Below are 26,673 nucleotides of genomic sequence, written 5' to 3' on the forward strand. Positions count from 1 at the left end.
TGAACACAGAGGTCTCGATATGTCACTTCGTTCTCGCCGAGGCCGGAGGGAGCGAACACAACGCCAGCAGCCAAAAGCAACAAGGAGCGGCCTGCGACGGACTTCTTCAGAGGAGAGCGGAGAAAAGAGAAAGAGAAAATATGACTCCGCAGATCCCAGTCACTTCTGTTTGTAATTTAAGACTTCCCAGTCTGCAGATTTCTCAGGGAGGCAAATATTTGAAGCAGCTGGAGCTGCGAGGCAGAGGGATTGAATGCCTTTCTGAGGTGCCTGGTGCTCTTTTGCACCGTCTAGAAGTGAAGACGCTGAAAGCTTCCATTAAATTGGCTTTTTCGCACGTGAAGTGAAACATGTGACCATTGACGGGGATCAGAAATAGGTGGATTTGTCCCCCTTAAAAAGGTTGATGCAACTAGATGCAGTTCTCAGCACTGAACTGAGCAAACTGAGGGGTATATATACTAGAGAGAGCAGATGAAGCCAGTTAACTTTAGCGCCATGTGATCAATGGATTCTGAATGGAAGTCTGGTGTTGGTGCATGCTGGGAAGTCGAGTCTTTATAGAACAGTTCAGAGTCTTGAGCAGAGTCTAACACTCCTATTGCGGCTGTTTTATTAAGTACTGTTTTAATGTTGCTGTGATGTATTTCTGCCCAAAATCAGTCCTAAATCAGTTCATTTTTTAAATAAAATGGTGTAATATTAACTTTAAATATTAAATATTGTAGTGTTCTAGGATTTCTTGTTAATAAAATATCTGTTTATAAGCTACATTTATTTATTACATCTTCTCAGCTTTCCATTTTTCTAATTGGGGTTGTATTTCCTGTTCTTTTAAAGTAGCTCCAGTACTGTTTAAAAGTCAGAGCCCAGCCTTCATTTATTTCATTTCTAGTCAAACAACCATTAAGCAGGAGCTATTAATTATTCAACATCAAAAAAGAGGCTGTGGGGCTGTAAGCTTAGAAACTAAAACTAATATACAATAATACACTGTTTAAATGAGGAGGTAATCTAAAACTGAAAATTGATCCAGTACTTTATCACAATCTAACACTGGGCTAGAGAAAAGGTTTTTTCAAAGTTGCTTGGCCCAGTTTGACATATATAGGGCAGAACTCATGGTATGTAGGAACCCACTTCAGCTAAACACTGTGTAACATCAGGCCAAATAGTTCATATTGTCTTTCTTTATTCCACTCACTAATCATTTTCCTGTGGACACATTCTTCCACCTGAGCTGTGGATCTCTGCAGCTCCTCCAGAGTGACCATGGGTCTCTTGGCTGCTTCTTAAATATATATATATATATATATATATATTTATTTAAAAAGGCCTTTTTTCCAGGACGTGCCCCAATTCACTACCTGGGGCAGCAGTTTGCACAGATCTGTTTGGCAGAGGAGAGCATTTGGTGATCTTACACCAAACGTGATTGGTCTGTGGGTTTTCTGTACCGCAAAACACACACTGCAGCGATGCGATGCGAGGAGACGCGAGCGGCAAATGAGAAGCGAGTTTCGCTGGGCGATAGCCAATCAGCGCCACGCGGACAGGGCTTCAGCACCACACACGCCACAGGCTGAACAGGCTGAGTAGGCTTTTTGGTGCTTTAAGAAACCTCATTGTAAGATAACAGAGACGGAGGAGCAGCTGGTCCTGAACTGGTTGTTTTAGCAGGGTTCACCGGGCGTCTCGTTCATACACAGCGCTGAACTACAACTCTACACATTCTTGCTGGTGGCAGATAAACTGCTTGCTCTTTCAGGAGACACGCCCCAAAGCGGCGAGAGAAAAGCAGGGAAAGCGATTGGGAGCGATGCCGCGTGGCTGCAGTGTGAACAAGAAAAGTTACACCGCTTTAAATGAACACTGTCAGAATTAAATCCTTCTCTGTAGAATATCGGTTTGGGTCCGCATTGGACAACTTCTTAGTCCGGACCGCGGTCCACCTATTAGTGACCCCTGGTCTATTACGTAAAATAACAAATAAAATAGAGTAAAGTTTGTGGCTGTAATGTGAAAAGGTTCAAGCATTATGTGGTCATGAATTGATGCCTGAATATGAAACTGGCTTTGGAATAAACACTAACTGTACATTGTGACATCTCTTAATTCTCCCAAAAATCTTTTAGCGCCTTCCTTTTAGACCCACATCTTCAGAAACTAATCCCAGAAGAGTCGTCTTGGTGGGAAAATGTCTGTTATTGAGCTCATCAGACGAGACTCATTTGATTGGATTAGACAGGGACGGCTGAGTTCACTATACGCCCGTGTAAACCTGCAGAGCTATCCATCGGTTAGTCCGTATAAAAGAGAGCCGTTACTTCATCAGGAAAGTCCCTCGCCGATCCCCCTGCTCCCCGTCTGCTCATCTACCACAGACTGTCAGACGGAGAGCTGCCAATTTGAACAGCGGCCATGAGAGAGAACACGTCTTCTGGTAAAGAATGATGGAGATGAAGCCAGAGATTGTTTCCTAATCAAACTCTCGAACATGGAGCTCATGAGAACGTGGTTTGTATTACTGAGGTCTTGAATTGAGATTTTGCGCTGAATTTTAGTTGTGATATCAAGCCTGTTAGTATAAATAATTAGGTGTTTGATTTTGGGCCTCACTGGTCTTCAAAAAAGATCTAATGATTCCTAGAAATTAAAAAATTAAATTGTATTAAAATTGCATTTTTCAAGAAGATCCAAACCTGAAATTGATCAAATGTATTATCATGCAATTTATTCATTTATTAAACAAATTGATACATTATGAGCCAAACAAAATGGGGAAAAAAAGTGGTTTTCGTTAACTTATTTATTAATATTCACATTAATAAATCAACAGTTCTCGCTCCTGTTACTGTCGCTACTGTCACTTTTTTTTACTTGCACATATTCTTGTTACTGGCACTCACTTCTGTTACTGGCACTCATTCCTGTTACTCGCACTCAGTCCTGTTACTGAAAGTCAATCCTGTTACTGGCACTTAGTCCTAATACTGACACTCATTCCTATTACTGGCACTCACTCCTGTAATTGGCACTCAATCCTGATACTGGCACTCACTCCTGTTACTGGCACTTAGTCCTGTTACTGGCACTAAGTCCTTTTACTGTTAATCACTCCTGTTACTGGCACTCAGTCCTGTTACCTTTTATGCTATGAATAACAGGACTGAAAGTAACAGAACTGAGTTTTTAGCAAAGAACTAGCAAAAACATGAAAAATAGGCAAAAGGTGGCTATGCTAACAGCATGAGGACACTGAGCACATTCTAGTGATTTTCCCAAAAAATATATTTTAAAAATAAACAAATAAGATCTAAGATTTCATTTATGTAACAGGAATTAAGTTCCCTCGTTTGTTTTTCTGTATGTTATATTAGTATATATTATTAAAATACATTATATATTGGGAAAATTACTAGAATGTGCTCAGTGTCTTAATGCTATTAGCATAGCCGCCATGCAATCAATTAATTCTTAAAAAAATAAAAAGACTTTCATGAGAGAAAATCAAAGGAATTAGTTGACTTGCTTTTTTTAAACATGCTTTTTAAATTTCACATGAGTTTTGGTAACAGGACTGAGAAAAACATAACCATCTTTGGATTAGAAACCTTGGACAAAATGAAGTAAAAGCTGCCTGAGACACATACATGTGTTATTAGATTCAGAGTTGAACAAAGATTTAAAAAATAAGTTTAATTTGGAAGAGTTACAACAAGCAAATGGCACCCATTCAGTGGGATGGCCCACAAGCATTGCTAAGCTTTTATACTTCAACAGCCCAGAGGTCAATTAAGGTCAAGTTATCTTCTGCCTGAGGCTGGGAAGTGCTGCAGTTCTGCAGATCTTGATAGAGGGATGGTTTTAATATTTGCTGTAATTGTTATTTCCCAGAACTGTACTGCTGTTTACCTGCCAACAGTTGCTAGTGCTTGTACACACATCCCTGCAAAACCACACGATAGTACACGATAGTTGGAGAATGAAACTGAAACACCTGGTTTTAGACCACAATAATTTATAATTGTCACGACGGACAGTTCTGGTAGAAACAGGAGAGTTGAGGTGCACATTGAATTCTGCCGTGATTTGATCAGCCGTGGTTTTATGGAGTTTTTTGGATACAATCCGGGTTAGCACCCGAACATCCCTTTCAGACAGCTTCCTCTTACAGCATCCACAGTTAATCCTGTTGGATGTGGTTGGCTGTTCTTGGTGGTATGCTGACATTACCCTGGATACTGTGGCTCTTGATGCATCACAAAGACTTGCTGTCTTGGTCACAGATGCTCCAGCAAGACGTGCACCAACAATTTGTCCTCTTTTGAACTCTGGTATGTCACCCATAATGTTATAGAGTGCATTGCAATATTTTGAGCAGTAAAACTGTGCTCTTACCCTGCTAATTGAACCTTCACACTCTGCTCTTACTGGTGCAATGTGCAATTAATGAAGATTGACCACCAGGCTGCTCCAATTTAGCCGTCGTTTTTAATCTGTGCTGAAATGTGTGAAGTTACAGGAAGTTTCCTCACTTGACTCTGCTGACCAGGCCTGTACAAAATCATTACATTGGACACGTACCATCTTCTTCTTCTTCTTCTTTTTCTCCCTCCATCTCCATCTCTTCCATGCCTCCCTCTGTTCCCAACCCAAGTCATACCATAGCATGACAAGCTGTAATAGAGCCAGTCACAGAAACAGATGGCGTTTCTGGCTTTCTGTCCGCGTTCAAAGGTTTGCTTCATGTCACACCGTGAGCCAAGCCGTGCTGGACATCAGAACTGACCCAAAGGAGGGACCCAAGTCTTCCTGTCCCTATGAGAAATCTCAGGCACCTCAGACTCCCACAAACCCACAGCTCTGGACCGTAAAGCCCGCTTTATGTGGAGCAGATGTTGCTGATCATAAACTGTAGTCCTCCAAAACAATGAACTGAAGGGGTTCAATCTGCCAAGTCAGACAGCGCCGCTGGTGTCTTCAGTCATAAAGAATTCGCTACGAACGACAACAGGGAGGAGGTGGACGCTGTACTGTACTCAGATACGTCCCTCACTGCATTTAAACAAGTATGACCAATTACACTCACACGCTTTCTCACGCGCTTGTTTGGTTTTGCAGAGCAACAAGATCTTCAACACAACAGAGTTCAGTTCAGAACTGAGTTAATGAGGAATCGTTTACAGCCTAATTGTTGGCGCCCAATCACATCCGAGCATTACGCACTACACATTACGTTTGGGAGGCTTAAAAACAAAAATGCTAACAGGCTAATCGAGACAGCCTTGTTTGCTGGCAGTGCTGAATAAGATCTACATACAATTCAACCCATGCACTGGAGCTTACAGTTTAACCAGGTAATCTGCAGAGCATTGCATTAATCAATATCGTATCTTATGCAATAATATCGCCTAAAATTGTGAACGATATTATACCCAGAAATATGGTGTCATATCACCCACCCCTAATTATCACATTAGGGTACTACTTTCACAATTTTACACTGTTCTCATTTCACATTATATATCTACTAGACAGAGCTCTTCAAAGAGCACTTACTCTCCTAACACCTCTAACTAACTACCTTCTACTACCAGATCAGGAGAATCTCTCACTATCTTTAATAAACTCCTGAAGACAGAGCTCTTCAAAGAGCACTTACTCTCCTAACACCTCTAACTAACTACCTTCTACTACCAGATCAGGAGAATCTCTCACTATCTTTAATAAACTCCTGAAGACAGAGCTCTTCAAAGAGCACTTACTCTCCTAACACCTCTAACACACTAACTACTTCTAACCTCATTTCCTTCTTCCCCTCCTTCACTCCTCTATCCCATTATTTCCCTTTGACCTCCTTTTATCCCTATCCAAAGATGTTTTACCTTTAACTTATTTTACATTGTACTTGACTATTGTAAGTTGCTTTGGACAAAAGCGTCTGCCAAATGTAATGTAATGTAATGTAATTATATCTGTTCAGTATCATTTATTTTACTTTAATCCTGGATATATGGAGATACTTGGAGTGCTTTATTATTATTAGTATCATGACCTCATTCTGGATCATTGACTTCTGTCACTAATCTGATTTTTTATGGGTGTGCCATATCATATCGTATGCAATAATTAAATTTTCATCAAATAATAATTTTTATTTTGTTGCAGTAGTGTATTTTTGAAATATATATTTTTTTAAATTCAGTGTTTTGTTATATTGCCAAAATTATCTATATCATGAATATTCTATAAAATATCATGACCATATCGGTCACCCCTAGTAAGTTTAATTTTCAGACCTTTAAGGCTAAATTTGAAAATAGAAAAACTGGGCCTAAATCTTTAATATTTAATTTCTTCACTTCAGTAACCATTTTCTATTTTTTTTTTATTATTTCTGCACCTCGCAATCAGAATTTCAGAATCATTTTTAACCGATTATCATATTTTTCCATTTTTGCATCTTGTAACAAAAGTAAATTCTTGTGACAAGATGAAAAAATGGAGAATTCAGTTTGTGAGGGGCAGAAATGAGAAAGTAGAACATTTGAAAATGGGGAAATTTTACACCATATTTTATGTTTTTATATTTAACATTAATTATTTGACAACATAAGTGACAAAAGTTATCATTTAACTGCCTCCTATTTAACACATAAGAGCCCAAATTCAAATTTCAATATACTTTCAATATATATATATATATAGTCAAAAGTTTGGACACACCTCCTCTCATTAAAAGAACATTTAAAGCAGTTAAAAGGGTCTTGAATTTGTTATGGTTCTATATTAGGGTCTCGAATCTTTAATCTGTAAGGGGTTGGTGTGTCTACAGGTTTTTTTCATTTATTTCATCCAAGGAGACTCACACACCATTGGCTGTTTGATGACTGACTGACTGCTTAAACACATAGACTCAGGTGTGCTGCAGATTTAGATTTAGAGCTGTTTAAAACCTGATAAAACAGGAAACACTGTATGGAAACACTGAAGTCCTGGAACTCCCTTTTAAGGCATTAGAAATTAAAGGGAGCATAAACATGAAACTATAAAGTGGTTTTATAAAGATTCTATTCTTATTCTATCAATACTCAGATAAAAAAAATAGTACTTAAGGCTATTGTCAGTTTTTTCGAGCACTGCATACCTTTTCTTTTTTCGATTTTCAAAGACATAATAAACTTTCATCAGTCCCTTTCCATCCTCCGTTTCTGGTGTGGTCCAAAGCAACAAATTGTCTTTAAACGGTTGTTTTTGTACGCTCGTTTTGTTCCAATCAGGAAGATTTGTGAGGCCCTCTGTATCTACAGCCGTAAAAACCCGAGCTTAGGAGGCCTTGAAGTCGTGATTGCATTACTAACTCTTCATCTGATCCTCAGGATGGGGAGCCGGCTTTAGGTAACGTTAAACGACTACAAACAGACTTTTTATCCAGTCTGGTAAACATCAGAGAGAAAGACTAAAGAAGCTGAGATTCACAGAGCAAAAATGTCAATGGAGACACTCTCAGTCTTGCTGATGCCTAGAACACTATTTTTATAATTCTACCCTATTTTTCACTAATGGTTCCTTCACTGTCTTCTGTTTACGTATCTTTTGCACTGCTGAATTAAAATTATTATATAACTGTGTATTTGCACTTTCTGCACTTTATCAACTGGTGTTCACTGTCTATTGTGTTCAACTGCACTACCTCCATTCTACATTACACACACACACACACACACTAAAGACTGTACTTTTATACTTTTCATTTTATTTTTATTTTATTGTATTTTATATGTATCGTTATATTTTATTTTTTTGTAACTTTGTGTACTATACATACCTGCTGCTGGACGTCTAAAATTTCCCCTCGGGGATCAATAAAGTATCCATCCATCCATCCATCCATCCATCTACAGTATTTAACTGAAATTGATGATCTAAACAACGTGGAGTTTTATAACGTAAATTTGGGAGTTTGATCCACGCCCTTACTCCTCCCACTCTCCAACCGATATAAACCGTCACTTCCTCTCTACCTGCGTCTCGAACAACCGCTCGCACTCACCTAGGGAGGGGGGGGGGGGGGCTTCAGCTCCACGCTTTTTCAGCGAAGCTGCCCCGAACTCCTGTCCAATCATCTGAGTTCGCTAGCAAACAATAATTTATAAAAGGAAAATCATGAAAATGATCAGAGGTGCCCAAACTTTTTCATACCACTGTATTCTGGCTTCTGATACAGATTAGTAATCTGAAATTTTTTTTTTGTTTGTTTTGTTTTGAGACATTGAGAACATGCTTTGATACCAAATGATGATTGATGCTGTTTACCTAAAAATAAAAATTCTATGACTAAAAACTCTCTGATTTCTCGATGACAGAAAAAAACCCAAACATCATCTCCGGTATGTCCCCCCCCCCCCCCCCCCCCTCCCCCAGAGGACACCATCGCATTATAAAATGCATGAAATCAGAGTTTAGATGCCCACAGAACTTCTCAGAAGGAACAAGCAGCCCTTCCGCCCAGAAAAGGATGCCTATAAAAGGACGGGGCGGAAATCTCCATGTCGTCACACGTGAGAATTCCCGCGGAGCTGCGAGAGAGAAAGAGATATGGCGTCTGAGAAGCTCCAGCTGCTGACTCACTGAGTCATGGTCTGAGAGGAGGAGACGAGGAGAGCATTTCTCACTCCCACTCTCACTCCGACTCTGGACCCGGCACACAGCCAGCCAGTCCACATTTCATTGCACTGAGTCAGTTAACTCTGGTTTAGTCTGGTGCTGTAAACAGGGGCTTCACTGATAAGCAGCTAGAGCTTGGAATGGGATTCCAACCAACTACACATAGGATACGTTCACATTCCAAGCCACTTTCCTCAAATCCAAGTTTTTGCTTGACGGTTCACATTCACTGTAAATGTAAGTGATCTGTATCTGTGTGTAATGTGAACGCAGAATCTGTTCCTGAATCATCTCACGTGCTGCACATTGAAACCTGTATAAACGTCTCCTTCTTCACCAACAATAAAAACCCTCATATTAGAGAGACGAGAGACTTTACTCGTAGCTTTACTGTAATGGGTTGGAGTGCTACAGATAGGTGGCACTCCAGCCCAGAGAGTTTTAGAACCCAGTGGCAGAACAGCAGATCTCAAAGCAGGTAAACTCAAGAAAAAAAAGGGAAATAATGATAATAATAATAATAATTAATTATATATAATCATTAATATATATAAATATATATTAATAGGATATATAATATTATAATAATAAAATTATATGTATATATATGTATGTATGTATATATAGATATAAATATATTTATATATATATATATATATGTCCTTATTAAACCCCGCTCCACGCGGGGATCGAACCCAGGCTGTCGCGGTCGCAGCCCAGTGCTCTAACCGCTGCACCAGCGAGCGGATTGGGATGCGGCCGCTTTATTCGCCCTTAGAACCTCCGCCGAAAGGGGCGGAGCAACGAAAACGGGCGGAGGACGAAAACGGGTGGAAAACAAAAACCTCACGCCCAGCGTGAGTGAAAGAGAAGGGGAGAATGTAAACAAGACTCGCCGCGGAAGCTAACGGCTACCTCTTATGGAGCGAGGTAAAAACAAAAGAGCTTCCAAACTAAACAAAGAAGTGAATTGGGGTGCTTTTGGATTAAACGCTGCTCCACCAGAGAGAAGAGGAACAGCGAGGGGAGAGAACAGGTGAGCACACCGCGTGCCTCGCAGCGGCTACCACACACACACACACACAAACACAGAGACACAGGAGAGAGCACACAGCTCTATCTCCAGCAGACTCGAGAGAGAAGAAAGGGACAGAGGAAGATACTTTTGCGGGAGGAGTATGCCAGCGGTGCTGGATCATACTCTCTCCCAAGGGATAGCAGGAAGAGAAAGAGAAAAGAGCCGAGGCTCACTCGAAAAACGGGCATAGATTCGCTCTCACGAGCTTCAAAGATCCAGCCCCGAGGACCTGAATCTCAGGGTTTATATAGGGGCAAACCCAGGTGGAGTGGATCAGGTCTGATTAGGGGCTCAAGACCTCCCCCTGGCGGCCGAAGAAGCACTCGGCCGGCCCCTAGCCATTACAGGACCCCCCCTCCGAGGGGCGGCACCCGACGGCCCTAAACCCGCCGCACGGTCCCGCCGGAAGGCCCTAACCAGATCGGGGTCCAAGATGTACCTGGAGGGCACCCAGGACCGTTCCTCCGGTCCATAGCCCTCCCAATCCACCAAGTACTGGAGGCTCCCGCGCACCCGACGGGAGTCCAGGAGCCGGCGGACAGTGTAGGCCGGGGCACCACCCACGACACGGGGTCCGGGGGGAGAGGCACGACCAACGGAGCAGAGGTAGGGTCTCAGGCGGGACACGTGGAAGGTCGGGTGTACCCTCATGGCAGGGGGCAGGGCGAGGCGGTAGGACACCGGATTGATCCGGCGCACTACCTTGAAGGGTCCCAGGTACCGTGGAGCCAGCTTGCGTGGGCTGCCCCGCAGTGGGATGTCCTTGGCCGAGAGCCAGACCCGTTGTCCGACCCGATAGGAGGGCGCAGGCCTCCGCCTCTTGTCTGCGTGACGCTTCTGCATCGCCCGGGCAGACAAAAGGGCGGCCCGAGCCCTTCTCCAAGCCCGGCGACAACGGTTAACCGTCTGGTCGGCTGAAGGCACTCCCGTTACCGTCTCCTGTCCGGGGAAGGCAGGCGGAGCATAACCGAACTGGCACTCGAAGGGTGACATCCCTAGGGACGAGTGCCAGAGCGTATTATGGGCATACTCCGCCCACCTCAGTTGGTCTGACCAGGTAGACGGGGCCGCCAACGCCAGACAGCGGAGGGTCCGTTCCAGGTCCTGGTTGACCCTCTCTGTCTGCCCGTTGGACTGGGGGTGGAACCCCGAGGACAGACTGACCTCAGCCCCCAGTAAGTGGCAAAAGGCCCCCCAGAACCGGCTGGTGAACTGCACCCCACGGTCCGACACGATGTCAGCGGGTGGTCCGTGAATGCGGACCACCTGGTCCAGCAGCACCTCTGCAGTCCCCTGCGCGGTTGGTAGCTTGGGCAGGGCCACAAAGCGACCAGCCTTGGAAAACCTGTCCACAATGACTAATATCACGGTGTTGCCCCGAGATGGGGGCAACCCCGTGATAAAGTCCATGGACAGGTGTGACCAGGGACGTGAGGGGACTGCTAGAGGGTGCAGTAGACCCGTGGGCCTGGTTCTGGGGTCCTTACCCTGCGCACATGTCACACAGGCGGCCACGTGGGCACGCACGTCTTTTTCCATGCGGGGCCACCAAAACTGGCGCCGCAGGAACTCGAGCGTGCGTGTGACCCCTGGATGTGCGACCTGAGGTGAGGAGTGTCCCCAGGTGAGTACCCTTTTCCTGAGGGAGGGAGGTACATAATCCCGACCTGGTGGGCCATTCTCTGGACCAGGATCTGTCTCTTGGGCCCGTCTGATGGCGTCCAAGAGTCCCCACCGAAGGGGCGCCAGGATCCTGGCTGGAGGTAAAACGGTGGAGGGCTCGCCTAGGAGAGGAAGGGGTTCCCACTGGCGAGAGAGGGCGTCCGGTTTGATGTTCTTGGATCCAGGGCGGTATGACAAGACGAAATCAAACCGGGTAAAAAACAACCCCCATCTGGCCTGGCGTGGATTTAGGCGCCTGGCCTGTTGGATGTAGGCCAGGTTTTTGTGGTCTGTCCAGACCAGAAAGGGGTGTTCGGCCCCCTCAAGCCAGTGCCTCCACTCTTCTAGGGCGAGCTTTACCGCCAGGAGCTCCTTATCTCCCACGTCATACCTCTGCTCGGCAGGGGTCAGACGGTGGGAATAGTAGGCACATGGGTGCAGTCGGCCATCCAGCCCCGCCCGCTGGGACAAGACCGCACCCACGCCTACTTCAGAGGCGTCCACCTCCACGACAAATGGGAGTCCAGGGTCAGGCAGTCGGAGAACTGGCGGCCTGGTCAGGAGGTTCTTGATTGCATCAAATGCCTCCTGGGCTTCTGTGGTCCAGGTGAACCGCCCTGAGGTCTTCCTGGTCAGGGCGGTCAGTGGGGCGGCCACAGTGCTAAAGTTCCGGACGAACCGCCGGAAAAAATTAGCAAAGCCCAGGAAGCGCTGGACCAGGCGTACTGAGGTGGGTTGGGGCCAGCTCTCGACTGCCTTGACCTTGGTGGGGTCCATGTGCAGGGTGTTATGGGACACCACGAATCCCAAGAAGGACACCGTCTGCACATGGAACTCGGACTTCTCCAGTTTGACGTAGAGGTGGTTCTCTAGGAGTAGCTGGAGCACACGTCGGACATGGGTGACGTGTTCATTTACCGAACGACTATACACGAGTATGTCGTCCAGGTAAACGAACACGTACCTGTCCAACGCCTCCCGGAGCACCTCATTAATATACCCCTGGAAGACAGCGGGGGCGTTCATCAACCCGAAGGGCATAACTAGGTACTCATAGTGCCCAGAGGGGGTGATGAACGCCGTCTTCCATTCGTCGCCCGCCTTGATCCTAACTAGATTATAGGCACTGCGCAGGTCCAACTTAGTGAAGATGGTGGCCTGCTGCAGTGCCTCGAAGGCGGACGACATAAGGGGTAGGGGGTAACGGTTTTTAACCGTTATTTTGTTGAGGCCTCTGTAGTCTATACAGGGCCTCAAACCCCCATCCTTCTTCCCTACAAAGAAAAAGCCGGCGCCGGCCGGGGAGGAAGAGGGTCGAATGAAACCCAGGGCCAGAGCCTCCTGAATATACTCTTCCATCGCCCGGCGCTCGGGGCCTGACAGGGAGAACAACCTTCCCCTGGGGGGACTAGTTCCAGGGAGAAGGTCGATGGCCATGTCACAGTGGCGGTGGGGGGGCAGTATCTGGGCCTTCTTTTTGCTGAACACCTCCCCGAGGTCATGGTAGTCGGTGGGCACTCGGGAAAGGTCAGCAGCCTCAGGATCGAGGTTTGTGCCTCTGGGGGCTTGGGAAGGCTGGAGGCAGGAGGTCCGACAGGCGGGCCCCCATGCCAACACTGACCGGGACAGCCAGTCGACATGGGGGTTATGCCTCTGGAGCCAGGGGAATCCCAGAACCAGCTGCAAGTCAGGGGCGCTGATGATGAACAGCGTGATCTGTTCAGAGTGCGACCCGACTCGCAGTGTGAGGGGACGTGTTTGATGTGACACCATCCCTGGCTCCAGGGACCGCCCGTCAATCGCCTCTATAGGCAGGGGCTCCCTCAGACGGACCAGCGGCAAGGCTAGCTTCCTGGCTGTGGCTGCGTCCAGGAAGTTACCCGCCGCTCCTGAATCCAGGAAGGCGGGCAGGCGGACCTCAGAGTCCCCACATGCCAGAGTGGCGTTGAGGAAAACCCCTGTAGTCCGAGGGAACCCGGGTCGGTCCGTTAGGGGTTCCTCACCCCCTAACGGATGCTGGCGTTTCAACGCCAACTGTGGACAGTCGGTGCGTTGGTGCCCTGCTGTCCCGCAATAGAGGCACCTGCCGTCTCGCATGCGGGTGTCTCGCTCCTCTTGCGAGAGGCGCGTGTGCCTCAACTGCACGGGCCGCCCTCTATTACCTGTAGGACTGGGGGGTCCATCCCCAGTCCGTACCCTATACCGCTCCCTTAGGCGGTTATCAAGCCTCTGGGTGAGCTCAATGAGGTCATCAAGTGTAGTTGGTGAGTCGCGATGGGCGAGCTCATCCTTGAGATCCTCATTGAGCCCGTGATGGAATGCGCTAGCGAGCGCACTAGCGTTCCACCCACTTTCAGCCGCGAGCGTACGGAACTCGATGGCATACTCAGACACCGACCTCCTACCCTGACGCAGGTTCAGGAGGCGGGCCCCCGCCTCCTCTCCTCGAACCGGAAGGTCAAATGTTCGCGAAAGAGCTTCCGCGAACAGCATAGCTGTGGTGCAAACACCCGGCTGGTGTACCCATACTGGGGTTGCCCACGCTAATGCCTTTCCGGTGAGGAGGGAGACGATGTATGCCACCTTGGCCCGCTCTGACTGAAAGCGGGAGGGTTGTAGCTCGAAAGCCAGCGAGCACTGTAGGAGGAAACCCCTACAGCCCCCTGGCTCGCCCCCGTAGCGCATGGGAGCCGGTAACGGTGGCTCAACTAAACGTGCAGAGGGGGGTGCAGCCGCCACAGGCTGCTCTGCCAGAACAGGGTCCGGCCCCTGGGGAACTGGTTGAATGGTTGGGGGTGGGTTCCGGGCCAGCCTAGCCGTCAGACCCTGCAGCTGGGCTAAGATCTGCTGCAGGGTCTGCTCATGCTTCCCTATTGCCACCCCCTGGTTCCCCAGGGCAATTTTTACCTGCTCGAGATCCAACTGTTCTGCTGGATCCATGTTTGGGCTGGATCTTTCTGTAATGGGTTGGAGTGCTACAGATAGGTGGCACTCCAGCCCAGAGAGTTTTAGAACCCAGTGGCAGAACAGCAGATCTCAAAGCAGGTAAACTCAAGAAAAAAAAGGGAAATAATGATAATAATAATAATAATTAATTATATATAATCATTAATATATATAAATATATATTAATAGGATATATAATATTATAATAATAAAATTATATGTATATATATGTATGTATGTATATATAGATATAAATATATTTATATATATATATATATATGTCCTTATTAAACCCCGCTCCACGCGGGGATCGAACCCAGGCTGTCGCGGTCGCAGCCCAGTGCTCTAACCGCTGCACCAGCGAGCGGATTGGGATGCGGCCGCTTTATTCGCCCTTAGAACCTCCGCCGAAAGGGGCGGAGCAACGAAAACGGGCGGAGGACGAAAACGGGTGGAAAACAAAAACCTCACGCCCAGCGTGAGTGAAAGAGAAGGGGAGAATGTAAACAAGACTCGCCGCGGAAGCTAACGGCTACCTCTTATGGAGCGAGGTAAAAACAAAAGAGCTTCCAAACTAAACAAAGAAGTGAATTGGGGTGCTTTTGGATTAAACGCTGCTCCACCAGAGAGAAGAGGAACAGCGAGGGGAGAGAACAGGTGAGCACACCGCGTGCCTCGCAGCGGCTACCACACACACACACACACAAACACAGAGACACAGGAGAGAGCACACAGCTCTATCTCCAGCAGACTCGAGAGAGAAGAAAGGGACAGAGGAAGATACTTTTGCGGGAGGAGTATGCCAGCGGTGCTGGATCATACTCTCTCCCAAGGGATAGCAGGAAGAGAAAGAGAAAAGAGCCGAGGCTCACTCGAAAAACGGGCATAGATTCGCTCTCACGAGCTTCAAAGATCCAGCCCCGAGGACCTGAATCTCAGGGTTTATATAGGGGCAAACCCAGGTGGAGTGGATCAGGTCTGATTAGGGGCTCAAGACCTCCCCCTGGCGGCCGAAGAAGCACTCGGCCGGCCCCTAGCCATTACATTTACAAAGGGAAATTGATGAGGTAGCAGCTCATATGTGGAGCAACTTTTGCTGGAGTGGAAACAGCTGCTCTGAAGTTCATGCTCAGGTCCAGGAGGTGAAAAAAGGCCAGGCTTTGGTTTGCTTTTGCTGTTTTTTTCTGCAGCTATAGCTGCACAGCTGCACCAAGAGATGCAGTGTGGGTACGAGAGAGAAGCACGTAGCACTAATGCTAATGCTAATGCTAATGCGTAAAAGCAAAAAGAATTACGCATGAATTACGATTTGAACTTTCACACTCATGTCGCATGTCTATGGATTGGATACGTATCCGATTTAGGACCACATATGAAAGTGACTCAAATCTGATTAGAAAAAATCTGATTTGGCTCGTTCACACAGCCATGAAAAAAAAACAGATCTGAGCCACACTGAGCAAAAAATCAGATTTGAGTCACTTCAGTCTGGTAATGTGAACATAGCTACAGGCTCCTGGCACCATATATTTGCATATTGGGCGTGGCCTCTCCCTTACTTACCCTCTGTGTTGACTTTTGCCAAAAGCTATGCATTAGTATTAGTAGCACATGTTGGCTAGATACCAGGCCTCAGTGTTGTAGGCTGTAAGAGCAAATTTTCTTTATTCTGTGTTCTTATTAGTCACAAAAGTTGGCTTGGAGCTACAGTGTTATACTGTCAGTAGTAGCAGTTCTTTAAACATATACAAAATATATTGAGAATACCAATATAATTTAAAAAAATCCTTAATACAACTACTGTTGTATGAACAAAACTCAGTTACTGCAAGTTGAATAAACCTAAATAATTCAAGTCACCATCTAGTTAAACTTACACTTAAAATTGTATATATTTACAGCATAACTGAGTCTTTAGCAAAAATGATGACTTGACTCAGTTAAGTTGAACCTATAAATATATATATATATATATATTGGTGAAAAAAAAAAGCCTGAAAGGGTTAAAAAGGAAAGGGCAGGAAAAAATTGTAAAAGACTGTGGACTATGGAAATGGAAAGTTGTGTCTAAATTGTATCCAGCGCTCTGGTCAGATCAGTGCGCTATAATACAGTTAAGCACCCTGATTTGGACATTTATGCTCAGGAAAATGTATAGAGAAACATTATGTGGTGAGAGAGTATAGGAAGGAATGTTACAGCATGTAGTATCCAGGGGAACAGGACTGATGTTATTAAACAAGGGTTTACTGAACAGAGGCCTGCTCTACAGTAGTCTGTGTGATGATGATAAATGAGACAATATATATATATATATATATACCCATATATTTGTTTTGACCAATTTTTGTAATCAATATTTAGGTGATTGACTTCCTAGAGGTGCCGTGTTACGCTTCTCCTTGTGTAAAGTGCGCTGTATTGTTGAGCGATGCACAGTGACACCATCTGCAGCAAGATGATGCTGCAGCTCTTTGGAGGTGGTCTGTGGATTGTCCTTGACTGTTCTCACCATTCTTCTTCTCTGCCTTTCTGATATTTTTCTTGGCCTGCCACTTCTGGGCTTAACAAGAGCTGTCCCTGTGCTCTTCCATTTCCTTACTATGTTCCTCACAGTGGAAACTGACAGGTTAAATCTCTGAGACAACTTTTTGTATCCTTCCCCTGAACAACTATGTTGAACAATCTTTGTTTTTAGATCATTTGAGAGTTGTTTTGATGAGCCCATGATGCCACTCTTCAGAGGAGATTCAAATAGGAGAACAACTTGCAATTGGTCACTTTAAATACCTTTTCTCATGATTGGATACACCTGGCTATGAAGTTCAAAGCTCAATGAGGTTACCAAACCAATTTTGTGCTTCAGTAAGTCAGTGAAAAGTAGTTAGGAGTATTCAAATCAATAAAATGATAAGGGTGCCCATACTTTTGCGCCGGTCAAATTTTGGTTTAATGCATATTGCACATTTTCTGTTAGTACAATAAACCTCATTTCAATCCTGAAATATTACTGTGTCCATCAGATATATTTATTAGATATATCAAACTGAAATGGCTGTTGCAAACACCCAAATATTTAGAACTAAAAATGATTAAGATTAATAGGGGTGCCCAAACTTTTTCATATGACTGTACATATACACACACAAAATTCACTCTATAATGTTCACTTGCTGCCTAATATAGTATCTACCCTTTGATTGGTTGTTCACAACCAATCAGCTATCAGTGGATTTAATGTTATGGCTGGTTGGTGTACAATGCATGGACAGTTTTGGTAAAAAAAAACAAAACAAAAAAAAAAAAAACAATGAAAGTAAAATAAGGACAACTTTTTAGGAACTTATTGTTTCAATCAGGTGAACCATAACCTGTACAGCTCCTATAATATAACCTGTACATCTGACCACAGCTTCTGCAGGTACCAAATTATTATCATTATTTTACCCCAAAAAAGACCTACTGATCCAGCCTAATCTCCCCCACTTTGAACTAAACTGAAAACAGAAGGGAATCAGAAGCGAGTGGGAATCTCATGAGAAACATACCGTCCACCGCTGGCCTCAGACAGATCAGGAAGCTCTTAACGCCGCTCTGAAGTCCTTATATGGACGTGAGCGTCTGCACTTCTGGTCCTCCGCTCAGTCTGATAGGGCAGCTGGGAGAAAGGAGGAGAACCGCATCCATTACATAAGAAGCTCCGTTTAACAGGGATCAGACCTGAACTTTAAACTCTGGGATTGGTCAGCAGCGCTCCCCGGGAATGCCTGGAATGTTTGGAGGCTGATTAGCACAATTTGTTGCCACAAGAACAAGTTGGAGTTTGTGCAGCACTGAACTAACAATCGACCATTGTTTGTCTTCCAGAGCACTTGTGCTCCACGTCACGGGGCGAGGGCGAGGGTGAGGGCGAGGGCGAGGGCGAGGGTGAGGGCTCGTGGGAGCGGTGATGGGATGGATATACACAGGCCATGGATGGTTTTAAAACTGTGTGTGGTAGTGATGTGCAGGTCGATACTGAAATATCAATACCTTCGATACCAGATCTTTATGCTCTATAATTGATTTCAAATCAAAATATTGGTACTTTTGATCCCTCAGTCAGTTGAGGCAATATATATCACTATCACACAGGAACACAGTGGAAAGGACAGGGGTTGGACAATGAAACTGCTAAAATAAAAATAGTTTCAAACAGTCACAGTGTCACGTCCTTGTCCTTGTCCTGTCCCTTGTCTGTCTCCATGTTTTTTTCCCCTCCTTTGTTTGTTGTCCTAGCTCTTCTGTCTCTCCTTGTCTCCGCCCATGTCTTCAGTGCTCCCACCTGTGTTCATTTGTAGCTCCGCCCCCTTCATCAGCAATCACAGGTGTTTTCCATTCCCCATTTGTGTATTTATACCCCAGTTTTTCTATGTTTTCTTTGATTGTATAGCATTTTCTCGTTTATTTTCCATCTCGTTTGCTCTCCTATTTATTTCCCTAATTTGTTTCTTGTTTTGAGTTTGGTTTTATAGTTCTTGGTTCATTGTTTGTTTCTTTGTTTAAGAAATTTTCTTCCTGCTCCTGCACAATCTGCCGCACAGGCTTTCTGGTGGTATTTAAAAACTAAAGGTTTACAATGATTGCCTCAAAAGGTTGTGCAATAAAACATCTAAGGGTTAAGGGTACCATCAATTCTGTCCAGGCCTGTTTTAATGAGTTTTTACATAGTTGAAAACTATGAGAGCAGAAGTATTTCTGAGTGGGGAAGAATATGAATAAAATATAGAGTTTAGTGGTACCAGTGTGCTGAAACCACCATCCCTGCTAAACTTAATAATATATTAATTCTCAAAAAAACAGGGGTGTTGGGTCTTTTTTTTGCCGTTCTTCCTCTTCTGGCCACGTTACACACCTTTACGTACTTATGTCACACGTACAGCCTCTAAAAGAGGATCTGGCTCAGTTTTACTGAACGCGAGCGGCTGGTGGAGCATTGGGGACTTCAGAAGAGGAAACTTAGAGCTCAGTAGCTCCTCCATTCACTCCTAGTAAAACCAAAGAAACAAAGGAGTGAAAAGAGGACCGCATCACACCCGCCCACTTTAAAATGATTCTTCTGCATGCTCAGTGCAATTACCCATTCTCACCACCAGAGAGGGCCCTAAAAATCAGCTTTAACTAAGGGGTACCAACATTTTGTCCACATGTTTGTAGTGTGTAGTAACTGCTTTTTTTGGATGCATCATTTCAGTCCGCTCTAAGAAAACCCCTCCAACTGTGTAGCATGCTAACTGCCTGTCCTCCTCCAGGCATCAGACTAAACAAACCCAACTCTAAAGCTCAAAGTTCATGTCTTTGATTAGCTGCAGACAGAATGACACGCACACACACACACACACACACACACACATGGCATGTGCACTCACACAAGGAAAAGAAAATAAATTACACATGAGTCAGGGCATTAAAAACTGATTTGAGGAAAACAAAGAGGCTGTTCTTAATTATGTAATTGCGGCGCATGGCTCATTTGTTGGTAATCACTTGGCTCGTGGGAGCAGACGCACACATGTGTTCAAGAAGCTCTTTTTAATCCTTGTTGAAGGCATCAAATAATTGTCGTTGGACCGGCGCTTGTCCGGATCCAAGAAGACCCGGAGAGATTTATGGTGTACCCATCACCGAGTGACAGCCGTCGTATTTTGGAGAGGACACTGTGTGTCTACAAAGCGATCAGAAAAAGATGTTTTACTCACTAAAAAGCAATGACTGCCATGAACTGTACCCTGATGCTGCTCGCATTATGAACATGCATCTGTAAACACTTATAAATGTACTGAACATCAGTATTGTATAGAGGTTTTCCAGTGTTATTGAGAAACATTATCATAATAATAAAGACATAATTGATAAATACATGTGTACAGATACAATACATGAGTCTGCTCTGGTGGAAAAATGATAAAATTATAGTTAACTGTACTTAAAACATATTGAGAAATGTCTAACTATGCTGTAAAAAAATAGATTAAGAGTACATTAACATTATGCTTTCATCAAATGTTTGAAACTAAATTTTGATCATACTTCTTAAAAAATACAATATAGTGTATTTCAAAATAAATAGACTACTATGAAACTAGGAAGTCTATGACTTTTAGTTTAATGTTATTTAATATACGTCTTAAATATTTATTTTCAAATATACTTTTTAGAACTTTTAGAACTTTTAAGCCTGACTGTATCTGGTGCTCACCTGATATTATAAGAAAACAAAGCATAAAAACTTACCATATCCCTTTAGGGCCTCTGTATATTGTTTTAACATATAATAATTATTATATAATTATTATAATCATCATAATGATAAATACAAATGTGAATACTGCAGTTTTTTGCACTATAAGGTGCACTTAAAATCCTTTATTTTTCCCAGAAATCGTCAGTTTATCAGTTTAGATCATTTTAGTTCTCCAGCACCAAGGCTGGAGCAGTATTAGCATTAGCCACTAACTAGCCGCTAAGCGCCAGCTCTTTTGCCGTTCAGAGGTGAGTATTACCTACCTTAGGCCTGTAGCCTGCTGCTAACCCTGGCTTGCACTGCTGGAGCAGCATTAGCATTAGCATTAGCCACTAACCGTGCTAGCTGAATTAGAAGGAAAACATGGCGCCACCCCTGTTCCTTACTAGTGTTGCATAATTGCATAATGCGCCTTATAATCCGGTGCACCTTAAAGTGCGAAAAATATGGTACTCTAATTCAATTCTAATTCAACATCAACAATTACAAATATTACACCAATGTGAATTTAAGGAGAAACCGCTCTGATGTAATGTGTTTTATTATATTTATTATATATGTGAAGAGTGTAAACACTTGAATCAGGTTAATTCAATGCTTTGATGAGTTTAAGAAAGCAGGCGCTGCTTTTGGACCCGAGTTTAATAACAGTGGTCGCTGAACATTTATTACATACAGAGGAGATGGAATCCACCTGGAGGTGTACAAAAATCTGGCAAAGGGAAGTCCGAGAGTGGAACGGCTGTTTTTTTTCCTGGAACTGATTTTGTTCCGCTTCCTTACAGACAGTAAAGTGAGAGACAGGTCCAGGGAAGCAGGACACACAGAGCGTTCTCGTACTTTTCATCTACATTTGCTCAAAAGTTTGAGTTTAACTCAAGAAAACATCAAACTAATTGCAGAAGCAGATATTAGCGGAGGTCTGTTTTGAATTGAATTTGTTGCCGAGGCAAAAAACAGGACAAACAGTGAAAACAGAGCAAACAGTGCAATATGAACAACTTGATTTAAACCATCAAGAACGTATTCTTCCTCACGGTTGCTAATCACGTTAAAGCAATGTGACAAGTGTCCATCGCCGCGCCAACAATCTCTCAACATCTCTCTCCTGCTGAGTTTTGGATACTTTCGTACAGCATCGTTTACTCTCTTTTTTGCGATAGGCCATGTGTAGCTCTTCCCCAGTACAGATCTTTTTTTCTTTTGCCTGATAATATGGGATTAAAATCAGCAGTGAAAACATATCCAAAAACAAGAGGTTTCTCAAGATGCTGTGCTAAACCAACATAACACCGAACTGTAAAAAATCCATTGGCAAAAACTAAACAAAATATATAAAAACTGAGATGTAAATGCTTAAATTAAGCATAAAAAAACTACAAATGGGGTAAGCAAATTTATCTTTTTAAAAATATTTTTTTTAAAATAAGCTATAATCACAAAGTCTCAAAATGAACAAAGTAAGACTCAAATCAAGCATAAAGGTAATAAGGAATAAGATCATTATTCCTAAAATAAGTAAAACAATTTTACAAGCCCCACTACAGGGCCTCCACTACCAGACTCTGCAACAGCTTCTTCCACCAGGCAGTCAGACTTCTCAACTCACACAGCCTCCACTACCAGACTCTGCAACAGCGTCTTCCACCAGGCAGTCAGACTCCTCAACTCACACAGCCTCCACTACCAGAATCTGCAACAGCTTCATCCACTTCCTTTCTTACATGTAATTTTGTTACACTGTTTACCTGTAGATGTGATAACAATAAAAGCCTCCTAACCTGACTTGATCTACACACCCCTGAGAGAGCAAGGACAATTATATACTCTTAGACTCTGACTGCTGATGGCAACAATGTTCTTGGAGAAGTGGTGCTGCGTTTTCTTAAAAAAGTGCAGTGATATTTTTGGTCTGCTAATGTAGTTCTATGGGGCCAAAACAATTCCTTTGAAATAAATGCATTTGCTGTAATGGAACACCTGTGGTTCATCTGCTCGCTGCTTTCCCACAGAAAAGCTTCAGAAGGTACAAAACACATAATACTCAGATGAAAACAGGTCTTTTGTAACAGGTGTCGTTCCTCTGTTAACTAAACAATTACGCTACGTCTGGCTTGTTGAGTGCTTTGTGTTTAATGTTAGAGCAAATCAAGAACAATTCAACGTAGAGAAAAACACTGTGCTTTTTACTTGTATTAGCACTGACCAGTTCTAGAAACTATTTTTTCATATAAATTAATTTAAAATTTTATTTACTCAGCCAATTACCCAACCCACTCATTAGGACTCCCCCTGTCACTAGTGATGCCCCAACACACCAGGAGGATGAAGACTAGTGCATGCCTCCTCCCATACATGTGAATTTCATCGACTCGGTTCCGATACATCAGCTCAAAGACGTGCTTATCCATGAGGGGAAAGAGCGCCATCTACCTACCCACTCACAGAGCAAGGACAACTGTGCTCCCTCAGTGCTCCAACAGCTAATGCCAAGCTGCATAACTGGGATTTGAAACAGCAATCTTCTGAATGTAAAACACATTTTGATCATGTTGGTCCTGCTCTCTCTGGGTGGGTACAGTAGATGTCGCTCTTTCTCCTCATCACTCCTAGGGTGATGTGGATCAGCACAAGGCTGTATCTGTGAGCTGATGTATCAGAACCGAGTCGCTGTGCTTTCCTCCCGAGCGTTAGCACTGTGATGCTACTCGGCAATGCTGCAGCATCAGCAGCAGTTCAAAAAGAGGCGGAGTCTGACTTTACATGTATCAGAGGAGGTTGTGCTAGTCTTCACCCTCCTGGTGTTGGAGCGTCACTAGTGATAGGGGGAGTTCTGATGAGTGGGTTGGGTAATCACATTAAATTAGTAAATTAATAAAAAATAAGCTGTTACTTAAATGGCTCTAGTACTACTAGTTCTTCTAGGGCAGTGGGCGTGGCCAATGTACTGTTTAATTGGTTTATAAACATACTTGTTCATTGGCTGATTCATGGTCTATTCCGATGGACAACATCAAGCTCTCAAATAGTGTAATGTGCAAAAATGATTTAAAAACAGAGAAAATACATGATGTCCATTGTAATGAATGCAGGGTCTGAAAGGGTTAAGGCACATTTTCTATAATATTTAGTTTAGGGGACTGTGAGGGCTATTGCACAGGCTTTAGTAGTGCCCATGTGGGATTTGGAGATTTTTTTTTAATAATAATAATATAAAATACCAAAGAACACTCAATGGAAAATCCTCAAAACCAGAGATGTGGTTCTATAGATTCTACAGCTTTAATAAGTGCGTTTAGAAACTATTAGCGTTAGCGTTCCTGATCGTTGGTTTAGATTAGAGCATTCCTGATACCTGCTAATGGCGGCTCCTGGCTTTTATGTAAAACGTACAGACGTTTCTTCTCTCTAAACCGCACTGAGCTGAATTTAGACTGAGGGATATGTTTACATTCGGCGTTCCGTCTGTTCCCATAGCTGTGGGACGCCGCAGACTCTGCTCTGACTGGAAATATCACGTTGGGAATATCTGATAATACCCCAGGAGCACGTGGAGAGGAGAGGACGGTACACACAGGTACAGGCTTCCCAGCAGGACCACTGAGAGACATAAGAAAAAAAATTCATAAGAAAAAAAAACATACCCATGTGACTGCCTTACTGTTAAACTAATTGGGAGGTTTAAAAAAAGCAAAAATTGTATTTTCACAACAGTATACTTTTTTATTATTTTTTTATGTACAATTCTGGCTTATGGCTGGTATGTCCATGTGATGCAAACTGCAGACGAGCAGCGATGTTCTTTTTGGAGAGCAGTGGCTTTTTTCTTTGCAACCCTGCCATAAACACACACACACACACACACACACACACACACACACACACACACACACACACACACTAAGAAATATAAGTACAGATTTGTACTTAAAAGAGTAAAAAGCTTGTCGCTGGGGCTGTATGTGTCAAGAACTTGATGATGCAAAATTATCTGCAATTAATGTGCAATTAATGTGCAATTAAAATATATATAGTTTATATATAGTTTGTACTTCAGAGGAAACATATATGACCCTCTAAAGACCAATATTATGAAGAGTGTACCTTTGAGTACAAAATAGTACTAATATTGTACCTCTGTTTTTTAGAGTGCACCATTGTTGTTCAGTGTTCTTCTGTTGGTGGACTCATTAACAATAACGGTAACACTTTAGGAACAGGATTTTAAGGAACACAAATTAGCCGCTTATTAATGTCTTATTATTTGCTTAATAAAGCCTTAATTAGACATTTGTAAATGATTTATTCACTACGTATTAGGCTTTATTCTGTGTAAGTGTTATTGGTGCTTAATTAGGGGTCTGTGATTGATTGATGAAATATTTATTCAGTTCTTTTTAGTGTCTAATAAGTGATAAAAACAGCTCCAACAACTACAATTCCCAGCATGCACTTTCACTGGGCCTTCCTGACTCTAAAGATCACGTCACACCACAGCGTTCACGCTCCCCGAGCTTCTGATTGCCCACACCTGCTCTGTCCTGTCCTTTTTTTGTATTGTGAAAGCCGGCTTTAATGACCTTTAATTTGCCCAAAAATAAAAAATATACAGCAAAGTTGTTTTACACTGCAGAGAAATCAGACCATGGTTCATTAGATTTGGGCTGAGACCAGTTATTTTGGTCAGATCAAATTTTGCTTCTTTGTTCCTGTAGTTTGTGGAACTTTGTTTTACCTATTTTTCACCTGTTTCTATGGAGACTTTGCAAATACATTGCATCCGTAGTGAAACACAAAGAGGAAACACTAAGAACAGAATTCAGAAAAAGTCAGTCGGTCATTCTTACTTATAAGGTCTTTATAAGGTTAAATTATTGATTACATTTTCAAGAAACAGGAAATGAGAAATTTGTGAATTCTAGAAGAATAAAAATCCTAAAAAATACACTGAAATATAATGATATAAGTATGATACATAAACAAAATTCTTTCATATAGTAAATTTAGGTTTACTGGAAGGAAAACTATTCATAGACACAGTCAATAGACTAAAATACTTTACGCAGTCTGCTGAGTGACACGTATTCCCCAGAGGCAGCTGAAATATTAGAGAAATATACACCATTACTAAGAGAGTGGAATTCATAATATTGTCCTGGGCTGCGTTTCTGACAGGTTTAAGAGACTAATATTGGGAAGAAATATCTTCCTCTATCACTTGTTTGACATTCTGGGAAATGTTTTCGATTAGTAAAAGAGCGTTGCGTGACGAACGGCCCTGTGAGATGGTACCAGCAGATGGTACCGTTGTGCTCGTTGCTAAGCAGGAGGAGGACGGACCAATCGCATTTCAGGATTTCATTCCTGCATTCTGTTCCTTAGGGTACCGGAGCCGTGCCCTTTTATTCTCTGTACACTGGGGCCAAATAACAGTTCTCTTTCTTTGTAATCCTGCTTTTTGTTTTTTAATATCACCCTCATAAGTGGAAGTGGTTGAAATCTTCCCCATTTGAATAAAAAAAATGTAAATTTTTAGTTTACTACATAATTTGAACAGACAAACTCTACCATACACTGTGCCAAAATTTATTGATGAACGGACCAATAGAAACTCTTCAAAATGTCCTGAAATAAACTCTTTTTACATTGACTTCCATTGAAAGTTTAAAAGGTTTTTTCTCTCTCCTGTAAAGTGGCTGTTTTGGAGATACTTGTTTTTCATTGGACAGCGCGACGATATCAGATAAATTCGGAAGGGGCAGAATGATGCAACAATTATTTACTATCATCCACCGCTCCAACTATGGAGCTGAAGTTTAATATTTTACATTAAATTACATTAAATTACATTACATTACATTACATTACATTACATTTGACAGACACTTTTATCCAAAGCTACTTACAAATAAGATAAGATAAGATGATAAGATAAGATTTTATTGATCCCCCCATGAGGTTGTAAGTAGTTAGTTTAATATTTAGAGGTGTTAGGAGAGTAAGAGCTCTTTAAAAAGCTCTGTCTTTAGGAGTT

General features: G+C 43.2%; 1 protein-coding gene across 1 annotated transcript in view; it reads right to left on the minus strand.

The window, feature by feature from the left end:
- Positions 1 to 18,019, minus strand: part of LOC103031026 (KATNB1-like protein 1) — a 66,472-nt gene extending 48,453 nt beyond the window's left edge. Inside the window, exon 1 of the mRNA XM_049463538.1 lies at positions 17,905 to 18,019. The gene's annotated coding sequence lies outside the window, so the exon portion shown is untranslated. The remainder of the gene's footprint in view (positions 1 to 17,904) is intronic.
- Positions 18,020 to 26,673: the final 8,654 nt, after the last annotated feature.

This window comes from Astyanax mexicanus, chromosome 14 (genome assembly GCF_023375975.1).
Source record: "Astyanax mexicanus isolate ESR-SI-001 chromosome 14, AstMex3_surface, whole genome shotgun sequence".
Lineage (NCBI taxonomy): Eukaryota > Metazoa > Chordata > Actinopteri > Characiformes > Acestrorhamphidae > Astyanax > Astyanax mexicanus.